Source organism: Nilaparvata lugens, chromosome 9 (assembly GCF_014356525.2).
Source record: "Nilaparvata lugens isolate BPH chromosome 9, ASM1435652v1, whole genome shotgun sequence".
In the NCBI taxonomy this organism is placed as follows: Eukaryota; Metazoa; Arthropoda; class Insecta; order Hemiptera; family Delphacidae; genus Nilaparvata; species Nilaparvata lugens.
In genome coordinates, this window is record NC_052512.1 from 1,782,451 (window position 1) to 1,798,137 (window position 15,687).

At 34.7% G+C, this 15,687-nt stretch overlaps 1 protein-coding gene across 1 annotated transcript in view; it reads left to right on the top strand.

Moving 5' to 3' along the window:
- Positions 1–284: 284 nt before the first annotated feature.
- Positions 285–15,687, top strand: part of LOC111059872 — a 345,846-nt gene continuing 330,443 nt past the window's right edge. The window contains exon 1 of the mRNA XM_039435380.1: positions 285–799. The gene's annotated coding sequence lies outside the window, so the exon portion shown is untranslated. The remainder of the gene's footprint in view (positions 800–15,687) is intronic.

Genomic DNA, 15,687 nt, shown 5'->3' on the forward strand with positions numbered 1-15,687 from the left:
TTCTCATTTCTATAATTGGAAACGTTTTTCCTTGACGAAATGGAACATTTCTAAATAATCCAAAATATCTGAAACTTTACAATATTTTCTATTTATTTTATTTCCTTTTCAATTTTCTAGTTTTTCGAGAGTCAATTTAAACGTTTACAGTGACTACGCCCCGTTTCGGAAAGCCAATTTTCTGACTCCAGCTGTTTAAAGTCTAGTATGAGCTTGGAAACCGGCCTTTAGATTGTATTTATCAATTATTATAGTTGACAACAGTACCAAACAGTAATATTTTCAAATAGTAAATTGTCACTCAAGATAAATTTAAACACTTTGCAGACGAAATTTGCCGCAATCAGTCCAAATGCAAAACCAGATTGCTTGTGTACCGTATCAGAGGAGCTTCCTCTGGCTAGTGGTAAAACTTGCGGCACCAATATTGGTGGACTCTGTGGTGGTGTTTCCTTTTCATAATAACCGCGGGGTGGCTGCTAATAAGAATTTCTTGTTGCCAGAATTTTACGCTCTCGGCTCAGTCAGTCCACATCTCGGAACCGTGTCAGTGAGATCAAGTGTGCCAGGCAAAGTGTCAGTGTGACGAAAAATTACCATTCAAAATTTTACGAAAAAGTCTAATGATGAGGCGCGTTGAATTTTTTTACAGTTTTACTAAAAAGGTCTCTTTTATAAATTATATTTATTAAAAATTTGAAGTGAATTTCTGTACCATTTTCCAAGTGTTTTAGTGTTTGTTTTTGGAATTTTGCTAAATTTCTTCTCGACAAGATTTTCTATACGCGCTAAATAGTTGGTGAGTTTTTCATTTTTCTATAAAAATGTATTCTCATTTATGAATAATTGATTAGCTCAAATTGTTTATATTTTTTTTAATATGTTGGTCAATCATCTTACGTATTATAGTGAGGTCCACGTTATAATGCCAGTGGAGAAAGATAGCAGAACAACGTTGCCAATCCTCTGTCCTGTCAATGCCTTCTATAGAAGGTAGCTGATGTAGTATTAACTGTTCATTCTCGTTTATAAAATACTCAATTATTTTTTATCAAGCAAGAAATTATATTTTTCAATTATTTCATAATGAATTTTCATAACTAACTTTCATTTTGTTAATATTATCAATTCTACATTATTGAAAGACGATCTGGCAACAGAGCAAAGCGAGAAAGAGATTGCGCTACCCGCTGTTTTGAATGATAGACAAGGATAGCAATACCATTGCTAAGCAAACACTGCCATTATAACGTGGACTTCCCTATAGGATCAAATTCAAGTTTTGGTTCAAAGACCAAGATTCAGACTTATAAGAAGAGTAATATTATTAAACAAAAATTAAATGCTGTAAATCACCCCGAAGACTTCTGCTACTGCAAATATTGACAACAGGGTAAACAGCTGCATGGGAATTCGATGAGCGCTACTATACAAAAATTATTCTTCAGCCCGGGAATCGAACCCAGTTCCTCCTAATTACAGGTCAGGAAGGATTTTTGTTTAATAATAATTATTTATCAATTAGCATTTGAACAAAATGCAACTTTCAATTTATTTCCATCTGTAATAGGAAAAGGCTTAAAAGTGGTATCTAAAGATTTAAGTTGAGTAGTAGAATTTCGGAATATATTATCATAATATGTCATGGAGTGGTGGAATTCGCACCCTCATGGATTATGACCTTAATTCGTTCATAAACTCAAGAACTCCACTGAATTTTGACAACAGTTGTACTAAACTCCCGTTAACAAGCAATTATATAGTAAATGATATTAATGGAATGATAACGGTACTGAATAGTAAGCACGTTATCTGTAAATGGTCAGTTAGGCCTATAATTTGCAGCTCAAAACAATTAAGCAGACACTTCGTTCAAATGAGATTCACTTCAAATTGTCGACATTCCTGGTTTTCATTAGTAGAGTTGGTGGTGAAGTTCCCTGAGCAAGTACTTACTATCTTGTGAACTCTCCCAATCAAAACGTTCATGGTAGAGTACTAGTTCTTAGTTGAGTAGAGTGGGATAGCACCGTGGGATAGTACTCTACCACTTGCTTTCCCTCACCACCGCTCTCACTCGACTCTACCACTACTATGCTAGTCTCGAGCTAGTAGAGTAGAGTCGTGCCGGAGGCTATCAAGTTTAAGAAGTATTGCTATTTATTAAAAAGTATTAATTAGTATTTAAGAGTGAATTTATTATAAAGTATTGACATTTAAAGGGTAGCTCCGTATACTAGAACTAGACAACACACTTCACCTACTATTCTCAATTGTAGTGAAAACAGTTACTCGAACAAGTAAGTAGAGTAGAGTTAGCTCGATAGAGTTAGTATGCCAGTTACTCGACCACTAACTCTACTAGTGAAAACCAGCTTTATAGATAATAGCATCAAGTCAATGCTGGCAGATCGAAGTGAATTGGGAATGTGGTCAAACCGTTAGAGAAGTCTACAAATACAATAAATTCTTTCACTCTACCAGGGAAACATCAAAACTATCGTCAAATCTGAACGATATTATTGTTATAGTCATGAATCTTTATCCTAAATCATCAGAAAATTCCTTACTAATGATCAATCAATCAATCAATCTATTGGGAATGCTCTCGGCCTAACAAGAATTCTCTCACACCAGGAAATCACAAGTAAAAATTCCATAAATTTGTTTTTCCAGTGATTGTGAGCTTTCGAAAAGAATGGTTTCGTCAAGATGATAGGAGATGTTGAATGTACTACTTCCATTTTAGATGTACCAGAATTCGTAATTACAACTCGTATGCTGCGTTTACACCAAAGCTATTAACAAAATGTTAATAACCTAATCTTTATAATTCTATTGGATTGAACATAACTTATCATACACATGATGAACATATGTGTTTGTGAAGTCTCATTAAATCTAATAGAATCTATAAAGATCAAGTAATATTTTGTTAATAACTTTGGTGTAAATGCAGCTAAATAAACAACTAATAATTAAACAAACCTTATGTTAAAATAGTTGTGATCCACCAACTCTTCTCAACTTAAGTGCTACATTTCTAATGTTATTGACTATTGAGTCTTGACTTGAGTTGTCCGTTATTGTTTTTGTATGTTTGACGATAGCTTCCGAATACATCCGTTAATCAAATTCGAATTTTCAATAAATATTCTATGAACCATTATACGGTACACTTCAAATTTGTTGGACAATAATATTGTCTCGTCATATTCTTGACTGACTCTCGTCAGTCGTAGGGAAATGCGTAAAAATGTGGAATTATACATCAAATTAAAGAGAATTCATTGCTCTATATGCTAATTGATCAGTACTTTTTCCCATTTTGAAAAGTTAAAAGAGCAAAGATAACAAAAAATTGGAGGCATAACTCTGATATTACTATATTTCCATCTACTCTGAATCCTATTATATTAGGCAAGCAATTTCTATATATATTATTATATTTGGCTATTTATATATCTGGTTATTTATATAGTTATTTATGTCCAACGGATCTCGAAAACGGCTCTAACGATTTTCAAGAAATTTGGAACATAGTAAGTTTATTATATGAAAATTCGATTGCACTAGGTCTCATCCCAAGGAAAACTCGCTGAACGACATTAAAATGATGATTCATCCTTGGAAAAAAAGGTGAGACTTTCATCGTCTGTAGATAATAAAATAGTGAGTGAGCGAGTGCGTCTGTGGAAAATCAAAATATCTCATCCCGAAATTCATAAGCTGACGTATAGCCAGTTGTAAAATATAAACACGAACTAAAAAATAAAGAAACCTTATGGGTTTCGAAGGTAAAATATTCATAAATGATCAAATATAATAATCATATTTGAAATAAAAACACATTTTCGCGATGTTTCCAAATTAATCAAAAACGTTCATTTTTCTTTTAATCATTCAGCCCTAAATTCTTTTTAGCAGATGCAATAAGCTGCTGGGTGGCTCTTAATCAATCAGCTTATTTGAAACGGGAGAATAGGATTAATCAGACTAAAAAATTTATTATTCATGATTAATCAGCTGACAAGTGGATTATTCATTGTATGCATTACACAGATGTCTGGAGGAGCCGGTGAAAAGGTGACACCAGATACTTGTGGATGAGGAAAACTGCGTGAGGTTCTGTTCACAGAACTACTAGTAATTGACGAACGCAGTGAGGTCTATGTTTTGAATCGGATTTTTTTTGTCTGTCTGTCTGTAGGTAACGTATTTACGGCCAAACGCGTTGATAGAATTCTATGAGATTTGACAGGAATATCATTTTTTCAACTGCGCGTCGATGCATACACAAAGTTTTGAAATTTTTCATTTTAAGGATGATATTGAAGAAAAAGGAATTTCCTCCATATTCTGATATCACAATATATATCATCTACTCTGAATGTAGGATTTATCAGACTAAAAAATTATCATAGAGAATTAGCTGACAAGTGGATTATTCATTGCATGCATTACACAGATGTCTGGAGAAGCCGTTGAACAGGTGACACCAGATACCTGTGGATGAGAAAACTGCGTGAGGTCCACTGGTCAGAGAGCTATAGTGATAACTTTGTTTTAAATGATATGTGAGAGGTAATTTGAAAAATTGGAATTAGAATAAAACATAGTGGAAAGGGGTGGAGGAGATAGAGTTGGAGGTGAAGAAGGAAAGAAGAGAATAAGGTATGATGAGGATTAAGAATTGAGATTAGGAGAGAAATAAGTAGAAGAGGTGGTGATGACAGAGTAGGAGGAGGAAGAGGAGAAATAGGAGTGGGGTGAGAAGGAGGAGTGGGATGAAATAAATTAAAGAAACATAAATAATGAGGTAAAAAAAATCGAAAGCCAATAATGTTGTTACGATAATGAAAAGAACAAAATGAATCCGGTACTACAGTTTAGTTAACTGGAATAAAATGAACTATACGAAAACAACGTTGCCAATTTTCTGTCTTGTCAATGCCTTCTATAGACGGTAGCCGATACAGGTTATTAATGTAATATAACTGTTCATTCTCTTTTAAAAAAATCAATTATAATTTTATTAAGCAGGAAATTATATTTCATAATGGATTAACACAATAAGATGAAATATTTTTTAATTAATTATCATTTCTACATTGTTAAAAGACGATCTGGCAACAGATCAAAGCGTGAAAGAGATAGTGCTATCCGCTTTGTTGAATGATAGACAAGGATAGCAATTCCATTGCTAATCAAGCACTTCATTGTAACGTGGACCTCTCTATAGCTACTCGAATTACATACAGTGAGTGGAAATAGGGATAGTGGGAACGGTTATCAGTCCCATTCCTTATGAAGCTGAAAATACTAGTAGTCTGTGAACAGTAGACCTCACGCAATATTCTCATCCACAAGTACCTGATTGAAACTATAGCCTTATGGAAATACAGCAATAGACTGGCTTCTCCCACATCTGGTGTAATCACTTGTCAGCTGATTATGGTGAATAATTCTATAGTCTGATTTTACTCTAATATGGGGATGAAGGGGCTCCTTTTTCCTTTTAATTATCCTTGAAATGCGAAATTTCCAAAAACCCTTGTATGTACGTCGACGCGCAATTATAAAGGAACATCCTGTCAAATTTCATGAAAATCTATTACTGCGTTTCGCCGTAAATGCGCAACATATAAACATTTAAACATTCAAACATTTGAACATTAAGATAAATAATGCCAAACCTTCGACTTGAATCTTAGACCTCACTTCGCTCGTCAATAATGCTCTAATGGCAGCAAATTCACCATGCACATTGCACGTATCATTAACCAGGACAAGTACAAGAGCACCCTTGGTTCAAACCCTGCGGGCAATACGTTACCTTCCCCAAGTGTCAAAAGCCTTGCCAAAAATAGGGTGGCTTTGCTCAAGTCTAAATAATGGGAACAATAATCAGTAACCACCGTGGTTTAACAGTTACATTTCTATTATTACGTTTTCATCCTTTGTCCTTTCTGTCTTATCTTGAAATTTACCTATCTCTAATATTTTCATTACATCAGCCAATCTTTGCACCTGGAAAAGTTTACGGAACAGTAGAAGCATCAAATAGAAAAAATCACGCACGAATTTCATATTAACAAAATTTTATTTTTTACCTTCACATCCTCAACAAAATCACTCTGTCTCTCTCGCTCTTAGGCGGGCTAACTGTGCTCGATTCAATTTTTACATAGCAGTCGCGCTCATTTTTTCAAGTTAAACAAATTATTATTGGCTGAGAAACGATTTTACTACTTTTGTGATTGAAAACTACCACAACATAACCTATTCACTTATACCTATTATACTTACACTTATACCTATTCACTTATACTTATTCACATAACCTATTTACCAAAGTAGTGGCGCAGTCCAGCAGGAATTGCTCCGTTTCACTCTCTCTTCAGGTGAATGCCTTCGGGTGCTGCTGCGTTGCTCGCCACTGCTCCTATTCGTGCTCTTCCCAGACGACCGTGAACCGAAACGAACGCTCTCACTCGCTCTCATTGTGAGCGCATAACGTTGGAACGTAACGCAGTTTCTTGAAGTTGTCACCCGCAAACAATTATAAGACTTTGTCACGTCAAAATAGTGTAAAGCTCCTGCTATTTTGAACTATTTAGGAATGTTTCATTTAGTCAAGGAAAACGTTTCCAACTATAGAAATGAGAGAATAAAGATTTATTTTGAAGTAACTATTTACTGCGACTGCGCTCCGTTTTGGAAAGCCAATTTTCTGACTCCAACTGTTCAAAGTCTAGAGCTTTCCAAAACGGGGCATAGTCGCAGTAAATAGTTACTTCAAAAAAATCTTCATTTTCTCATTTCTATAATTGGAATCGTTTTCCTTGACAAAATGGAACATTCCTAAATAGTTCAAAATAGCTGGAGCTTTACACAATTTTCTCTTTATTTAATTTTCAATTTTATAGTATTTTGGAATCTATTTAAACGTGACTTTGACTATGACTACGACTATGCCCCGTTTTGGAAAGCCAATTTTCTGACTCCAGCTGTTTAAAGTCTAGAACTCAGCTGAATCCCAAGCTCGGAATCCGGCCTTAAGAATTTACTTGGAAATCGACTGACCACATTTTCAGTCATTTATTGTAATTGGTACAAAAATAAATAATTGGCGGCAATTATCGAGACTTATCCCTTGAAATTTGAAGTTTAGAAGGGATTACCGAGTTAGCCTTTAAACAAACTTCGATATCGAGAATTTGAGCACCAAAAAGATTCACAATGTAGTACTGGACTGAATATAGCTGAAATATGCCCGGACAAATACGGCGGAAAGTAAGCTACACTGTACAGTCTTTTAGTGAGGAATGTTTTAGGTTTTTTTAATCGCGGGCATTCCTTAATAGACTAGCTGTTTACAGAACCGTATTGGAATCTATCAAGACAAAACAAATCTATCAGGTTAATGGCCTTCGGCTTCGAAACAAAAAGAGGCTGAAATTATGTAGCACGAGCTCATCCTCATCCCACACCCACCCTCTCAACACACACTTTATCAATCTTCTCTCCTTCTCCTCCTCCCATTCTCTGTCTCACTCCTCCTCAGATCTGTATCACTTTCTTTTTCGGTACGATATTCGTCTTCTAAAGACTGGGCCTATCCAAACAATAAGTACACGCGCCGTTCGTATACTATATACTGCACCAGCCATGTCAAGATGGCTTGTTTTGTTTGCTTTTGAAATGAGTGGCTGAAGAAGAATAACATGGAGAGAAACGTGGAAATTGTGGTGATGAGAGAGAGAGAGTATGAATGAGAGAAGGGAGGTAGGAAGAGGGTCATTCGTGAATACTAGAGAAAGACAACGTAGAAGAATGAGAAGATGAAACAAAAGAGGAGAATAGAAAGAAGATTAAAAGATGCCGATAAATTGCAAATTGAAAAATGAAATGAGAAGTCGACAGAAAAGAAATGGAGGAAGGACGGAGAAGAAATTACCAGTAAAAACTGAGAATATAGAGAGAATGCACAAGAAGGAGCAGGAAAAAAGATAAGTAGAAGACTGAGAAGTAGAGAACAGTGGATAAAGTGAGAAAAGAAGAGCACCATGAACAGTAAGAAGAAGAGAGTGGTTAAAGAAGAAACGATTTGAAGAGGAAGTGGAGAAGCGGATGGAAGAGGGAAAGAATACACAATTTGTAGGAAGTAGAAGAGTGTGGGAGTAGAAGTACGATACATACCTCTATAGTGAGGTCCACGTTATAATGGCAGTGGAGAAGATAGGAGAACAACGTTGCCGATCCTCCGATTTTTCAATGCCTTCTGTAGACGGTAGCAGGTTTATTGATGTAAGATTAACTGTTTAAAATAATCATTTTATTTTATTAGGCGAGTAATAATATTTTTCAATAATTTCAAAAGGAATTTTCATAATAATCAAGATTGAATATTTTGTTAATGGATTGTACATTCTTGAAAGACGATCTGGCAACAGAGCAAAGCGAGAAAGAGATAGCGCTATCCGCTTTGTTGAATGGCAGACAAGGATAGCAATACCACTGCTAAACAATCACTGTCATTATACGTGGACCTCACAATGGAGAGGCATGAACAGGATTGGATTGGGAAGATTTTGGTGGAATATAGGACAATGAAGTTTTTGATAAAGAGTAGAAAAAGAATAGGAGTGAGGAAAATCGAAGACCAAGAAGGATGATAAGGACAGAGGAAAATGACTAGAAGACAGTTGAAAAGTAAGAGGTCCTGGAAAGAAGGCAGATGAAAATAAAAATGATATGATGGGTAATCGCTAGAAGACAGTCAGATTGACTCCAATACTCAATCAACTAATCTGCTAGTCCTACAGACTCAGTCGGAGTCCTGTAGGAGAGTTGGAACTTGAAAATAAATGCTTTTTTTTTTTTTTTTTTTTTTTTTTTTTTTTTTTTTAAGATTACGTCCTAAAGACTCCAGTCATGGAGTATAAGACAAGTCATGTTATTACATAATAATTCTAACACTAAGTAGTTCAACCTAGTTTAGGTTTGAAAGGAATTCTTGTACACTATAAAAGCTTATCAACTAAATATTTTTTCATTTGTTTTTTGAAAATCTTCAAATCATCATTACTTTTCAAGATTTGAGGTAGCTTGTTATAAAATTTCCTACCAATATAATCTGGTTTTTGTTCAAATAACCTACTATTGTGACCCATTATATTAATCTGCTCTGTTTCGCGTATTATACTCATGAACATCTGAATTCTGGATCACACCACTCTTTTTCACATGCATTACAACTTCATATACATACAAAGATGGCACAGTTAATAGACCAAGCTTTTTAAATAAAGGCCTACAAGAGTCTAACCTATTCACTTTCTCTATACATCTGAGTGCCTTCTTTTGAATCTTAACCTCTGTCCATATTTTGTTGAGATGAATTACCCCACTAAAATAGCATACCTAATATGAGATAGTATAAGTCCATGGTAAGCAGTTAACAGTAGTTTTTTATCATTCAGCCTAGCAAGCTGCCGCAGGACAAATACCCCAGATGATATCTTATTACATATCCTCTCAATGTAAGGATGCCATGTTAATTTCCTGTCCAATAAAATTCCCAAGAATGCTACTTTCTCTTCTTGGTCTAATTCATTTTCCTCTACAAACACATTTATTTCTCTATCCTCTACTGAATTATATTACTTTTGAATTGTAGGAATTGACATTTCTTACTATTTATTGTTAATTGCCTTTGCTTCAAGAATTGGACAATTGACTGTACTCCAGTAAAAGCATTTATTTCTAGACTATCTAATAATAATTGTTAAAGATAAGCGATGTGTCATCAGCAAACAACAGAGCTCTGTGATCTTTTAACTCTTTTGGTAATTGGTTCACATACAACAGAAACAGTAAGGGACCCAGAATTGAGCCTTGAGGTACTCCAGCCTGGACCTCCAGTTTTTGAGATTTAATTTTTACTATTTCATTCCCATCCACCTTGGTAAGCTCAACACACTGGTTTCTACCTATGAGATATGATTCAACCATTTTAGTTCTATACCATTCACACCTACAGTTTTTAGTATTTCCATAATATTCTATGGTTCACACAATCAAAAGCTTTGGATAAATCAAGAAATATTGCGGCTGCCTTCTCACCTGAATCTATTATATCTATTAGTCTTTCAACAAGGGATACTATTGCAGTCTTAGTAGATTTCCCTTTCTGGAACCCATGCTGTTCATCACATATGAAATTAATTTCTTCCAGGTGCATCAATACCTATTTAAAACTACTCTTTCAAAAATTTTACTTATTACATTTAGAATACTAATGGGTCTATAATTTTCAACTCTTTCAGAATCACCGCTCTTGAAAATTGGCAAAATTTTTCCTTGTTTCAGATCATCAGGGAAAATACCCTGCTCTAGTGAAGTATTAAGGAGATGCAATAAAGGGTCCAGTAATTCATTTTCACATTCTTTTAAAATTTTGCTTGAGACCCCATCCAACCTACTGTTTTTTTGTTGTTATTCAATTTTTTATTATTCTTGACAACTCATCTCTTGATAATGGATGAAATTTAAATACCTTTTCAATTGGCTCAGCATTTAATGTAGTTGTATTATAAGTATTAGTGTTCAGTGACTTTTGGAGATTATATGCAACCTGTTGATAATATTTATTGAAAAAGTTACAAATGTCTATACTATCATCCATATAATTTCCATGTTCATCGATTATCCTAGGGACATTAGTAACTGTATCTTTTTGAGCTGCTCTCCTATTTCTATTATTACCTCCCAAACAGCAGAGTTAAAATTGGTACTAGTTGTTAATATTTCAGCTGTTTTCTTACACTTAGCTTTCCTCACTTCTTTTGCATAGTTTTTCTTTAGACATTTGTATTTGACCTTCACTCGGAACATCCCTCACTAATTTAAATTCCTCATAAGCTTCCCTAACAATATTTCTTTGAGTAAGGATATCTTCAGTTATCCATTCTCTACTTTGTTTAATTTACTTTTTAACTTTGACTTTTTTTATCGACAGCATACACTATGTGAAATCTTAGAGTATCAATGAATTGCTTATATTTGAAATTTAGGTTACAACTGTTTATAAACACTACTCCAATTTTCTTGAAGCAGTTTCTGCGTCAAACAATTTATATTTCCTAGCTCATATTGCTGAATTTCTTTCACAAAAGTTTTTTTCCTGCTTGGATTCTGGCCCTGCAACTTACATCTAAAATTTTATAGTTATGATCTGATAGATCTGAGCCTACCTAACCTGACATTACAACCTTCTATATTGGTGGAGTAAGAAAATTGGCTTTCTGAAACGGGGATGTAGTCGCAGTTTCTGTAACAATCTTTATTTTATCATTTCTATAATTGGAAACGTTTCTCCTTGACGAAATAAATCATTTCTAAATCATTTAAAATTGCTGAAACTTCACACTATTTCCTCTTTTTTTGTGTTCAATTCTCTAGTTTTTTAGAAATTAATTAGATTGATTTTGACTATGACTACGACTACGCCCCGTTTCGGAAAGTCAATTTTGACTCCAGCTGTTTTATGTCTAGAACCTAGCTAAATCCCGAGCTCGGAAACCGGCCCTATGGAATCAGTATAGGGATCCAGGGTTTGAACTCGAGTTTAGATGATGATGATGATGGGCTCAGCGCAGTTTGAACCAAGCATAATATGCATACGGGCCTTAGAAAAGTAGGAGAGGCTCACAAGTTTTCAAGTCGAAGTTGAATTAATAAAATATGTCAATTCAACTCCGACGTTACTGTAATGCAAAAATGTAACTCTCATGCATTAAAATCTTTCGACAGACGTTTCGCATAGGAAGTATTATAATTCTTTAAGAAATCAAGAATATAATTTAAACTCACCTTCCCACTAAGACCCGCAACATTATATTTTATTCTAACTCTCATGGACTATATTTTAATCTATTTGGCCTAGTGAGAGCAATGTTAGCCAGAAAGGCTATTCGAGCAATGCTTGAGTATGTAAATTGGAGTTTTTCCACAATTTTTCACAGAAATTTGTTCCAGGTTATTCTCGACAGCAAATAAGCATTTCTTCTGCATTTGCATGAATATTTATGAATTATTTTTAAAGATTTCCAAAGAGTTTGAATAGCAGCCGAGACAGGATGAAAGTTACATGTGTTTATGTGTTATTTACAGTAATTTGAATAACTATAGGAATAAGAATAGTTATTCTTGTTTACATAGTAAGACGAAAAACGGCTTGGAACACACACGTCGGTTGGTGGAAAGGTATAATAAGCAAGTTGATAAATAACACAAGGAAAGTGGAGAGAAACAAAAAAGTGTGAATATGAAAAGGTAGAAGAAATGTGAATATGAGGCTTGAATGGCAGACAAATTAGTCGGTAATTTAGCGTGAGTTGTAAACTTGGCTGAAAATTGAATGCATGGGCACGCGTCATACACATCAGGTTGTTCACCGATTGTTCAATTTTTATTATTAGCAGCTTTGTGAGGCTATGAGAGTGTCTCGCAGTGCAATAGGATGAGAAGTAGGAGGTGGTAGTGGAGGAGGAGAAATAGCAGAAGGAAGAGCAGAATGAAATAGAGATGACTAAGGAGGAGGAGTAGGATGAAGTGGGGGAAGGGGAGGATGAAAATTAGAATGTGATCAGGTGATCAAGGAGGAGGAAGATGAGGAGAGTGAGGAGGAGGATGATGAGAGAATGGTGGGAGAAATTGAATGGAGAGAGAGGAGGAATTAAAGGGAAGATGAGTAAGTTTTCAGAAATTAATTAAAATTTAGGTTTTTTTCTAAAATCCAATTATTATTTTTAATAATTTGTCCATTCCACACACTCAACCTAAACTTGGCTAGTTATTTGTTATTGTCGAATTCCATCAATTTCAAACAGCTGATCATGCATATCTATTTCAAACGGCTGATCATGTGTACAATTTGGAAATTTCAAAGACCTTTAAGAGATATAGACCCACAACGCCTATGCCTTCCCAATGATAGCTCTTACTTGAAATTGAAGGCCGCCATTGGGGTATTTTAGCACGAGATATTATATATATAATATTTGTAATACTATAGATCACAAAGGCATTGGTGGCATTGGTATGTAATAATCTTATGGGTTGCCCCCTCAATGGCGGATTTCAATTCCAAGTACGACACTAGCGCTGCATGTGAGTCTATGCATCTTTAAGGTCTTTGGGAAATTTGCTCGGCTCACGATGATTCAAGGCAAAGCTACTGTATAGGAGCATTGGAGCAACAGGGTTTTCAACTAGATCACGTGCGCTTTGCAAAAAGAAAAAAGAACAAGGGTTTTCTTTTCAAGGTCTGAACTATTTGATATTTTGCATCTAGATTATTTATTTAACGGGGTTGGCTATAGGCTTATTTCGAACTCTTCATGATTTCAGTACGTCAAATTCTCAGTTTGTCAAGTTTTTAATTAGTCCCTTGCCGAGCAAGGATTACCTGCTAGTTTAATAACAAAATAACACTCACATATCACTTAAAACTGTAAAATAATGATTAACTTTGAAAATGTTGATATAGGTACTTTAATTTAAACAAAAAAATAATGGATCTAGAATAAAATCATATCGTTGGCCATGTCAACAAATCAGATAATGTTGATCGAGTCGGTTTATCTATGATTGATAGATAGTACTTCTCGTGAGATGCGCTGATTCATTGCAATAGTTCAACAGCTGAACCTATCATAACCTATCATAACCTTACTCTACGTCCTACTTTGCAGAAAACTCTGCGTATTGGCATGTGGTGAACACATGTGTGTGTGTGTGTGTTTGTGTATGGGTGGAAATAATAGAACACCTTTGGCTCTGAAAATGGTGGAGCTTGAAGCACAATGCACCATCTCGACAAAAGACTTTTCAGTCAACAGCAGTCCAACAGAGCAAAATTGTTCCAAGAATCAGTCTTGGAGGTATCAATAGATATAGGAGGGAGTGGTGGCTGTTAAGAGTGGTCAAGTTGAGAGCTCTTTGTGGTCTAGGTTTTTCAGAGTGATCATGGCAGATATTTTTACAATGAATGCTCTCAAGATTGGCTAGAGGTGATGCATGAAGTTTCATAATTAGCTCAATTTAGTAGAGATTGATAATGTTGTACAACCGAAATTAGCATCTGAAATTGTTTCAATAAACCTGTGGTTTTGACCACATCGAGTTGTTTTCTCTCAATACGGATGTTTACTATAACATCACCTCCACAACACTTATTACAAAACATTTTAATCAGCTGAAAATACAAAAGACTTACTAGTAGTCCTGTGAACAGTAGACCTCACGCAGTTTTCTCATCCACCAGTATCTGATGTCACCTGATCCAGTTGTTTCAGTTGAATCACAATTCACAGTTGAATCATAATTTACTCTTAAAAACTGTTATTTGTTTTCTCCAAGATCAAAAACTCACTTATGTTAATAAACTCAGTTCACGTTTGAATTTACATCCCATATATGATAATTTATCGAGTTCCGTGATAATCTTTCCATGTGATGAAAATATTTCTCAACTATAATTATTTCTTCAGCATTATTCAGTTCATTTAATCATTTTTATTTCATCACCTATTGAATTTGTTTTTCAAATATTGATACTGATAGGCACGCATTATAAAAATATCGAAACCCTACCTTCAAGAAATAAACACGGCCAGACGTCTGTGTAATGCATACAATGAATAATCCACTTGTCAGCTGATTGATTATGAATGTGAGGACAATGTATGGTGATGATGCTTGAAGCTGAAAATTAGGTGTTTCACAATACAAGGAGCATTGTTGTCAGGTGTAAATGGAAATCTATATGAGATAGAGCGCTCTATCTGATCTCAGATTGTAGAGCACAAAAATACGTCCAGAGTGATCTTGAATTATACATCTAAATTTTAACAATCAGAAGATATTGGTGATCAAAAACTAAAATTCATCAAAATTGATTTTTCCTTTAAATCTCACTCATTTTTGAAGAATCATAACTCAGTACTTAATGAAGATAGAGAGTTCCAAATGATCTCATTTTATTCAGAATTTTATCATCTAAAAAAAAGGCGGCAGCAAATTTCTCTGTTCGATTACAAAATTTAGCAGAAATAGCTTAAAACTGGAAAATGAGCCGAAAATAGGAGGATTTTGGGCCACTCTGTATCTAGCACAAGGAAATTTTGCATGAAGAAATTGGTTCCGGACTTCTCTTTGTACTCGAATAATATATTAAAAAATCAGAACTACAATATAAATTGCAAGCACACCCTCTATTTTATGTCTATATTGACTGGACTATACTTATTGTATGGAAATTACAATATCATTTATACAGATAGGAATAAAAATAAAAACCTGAGTACAATTTTTTGAATTATTTTATCACAGCATGTTTCAACATTGATGCCATTTTCAATCACATAGACTTGAGATGCGTGTGAACACTAGCGTCAGGTGATCAATTTTCATAACGGCAAGGAAAGTTGTGTGAGTGCGCCACAGAAGATTTTTTCATGATTTCATTAGCGTTATTTTATAATTGAGACGAACTATTTTGATAATTCGTCATATTCCTACACATTCTACAAACAATTTGACAACAGTGCGAAGTAGGAAAAAGATAGAGCTATCTACTTTGTCTAATGACAGCAAAGGAGAGCAAACCAATATTAATCA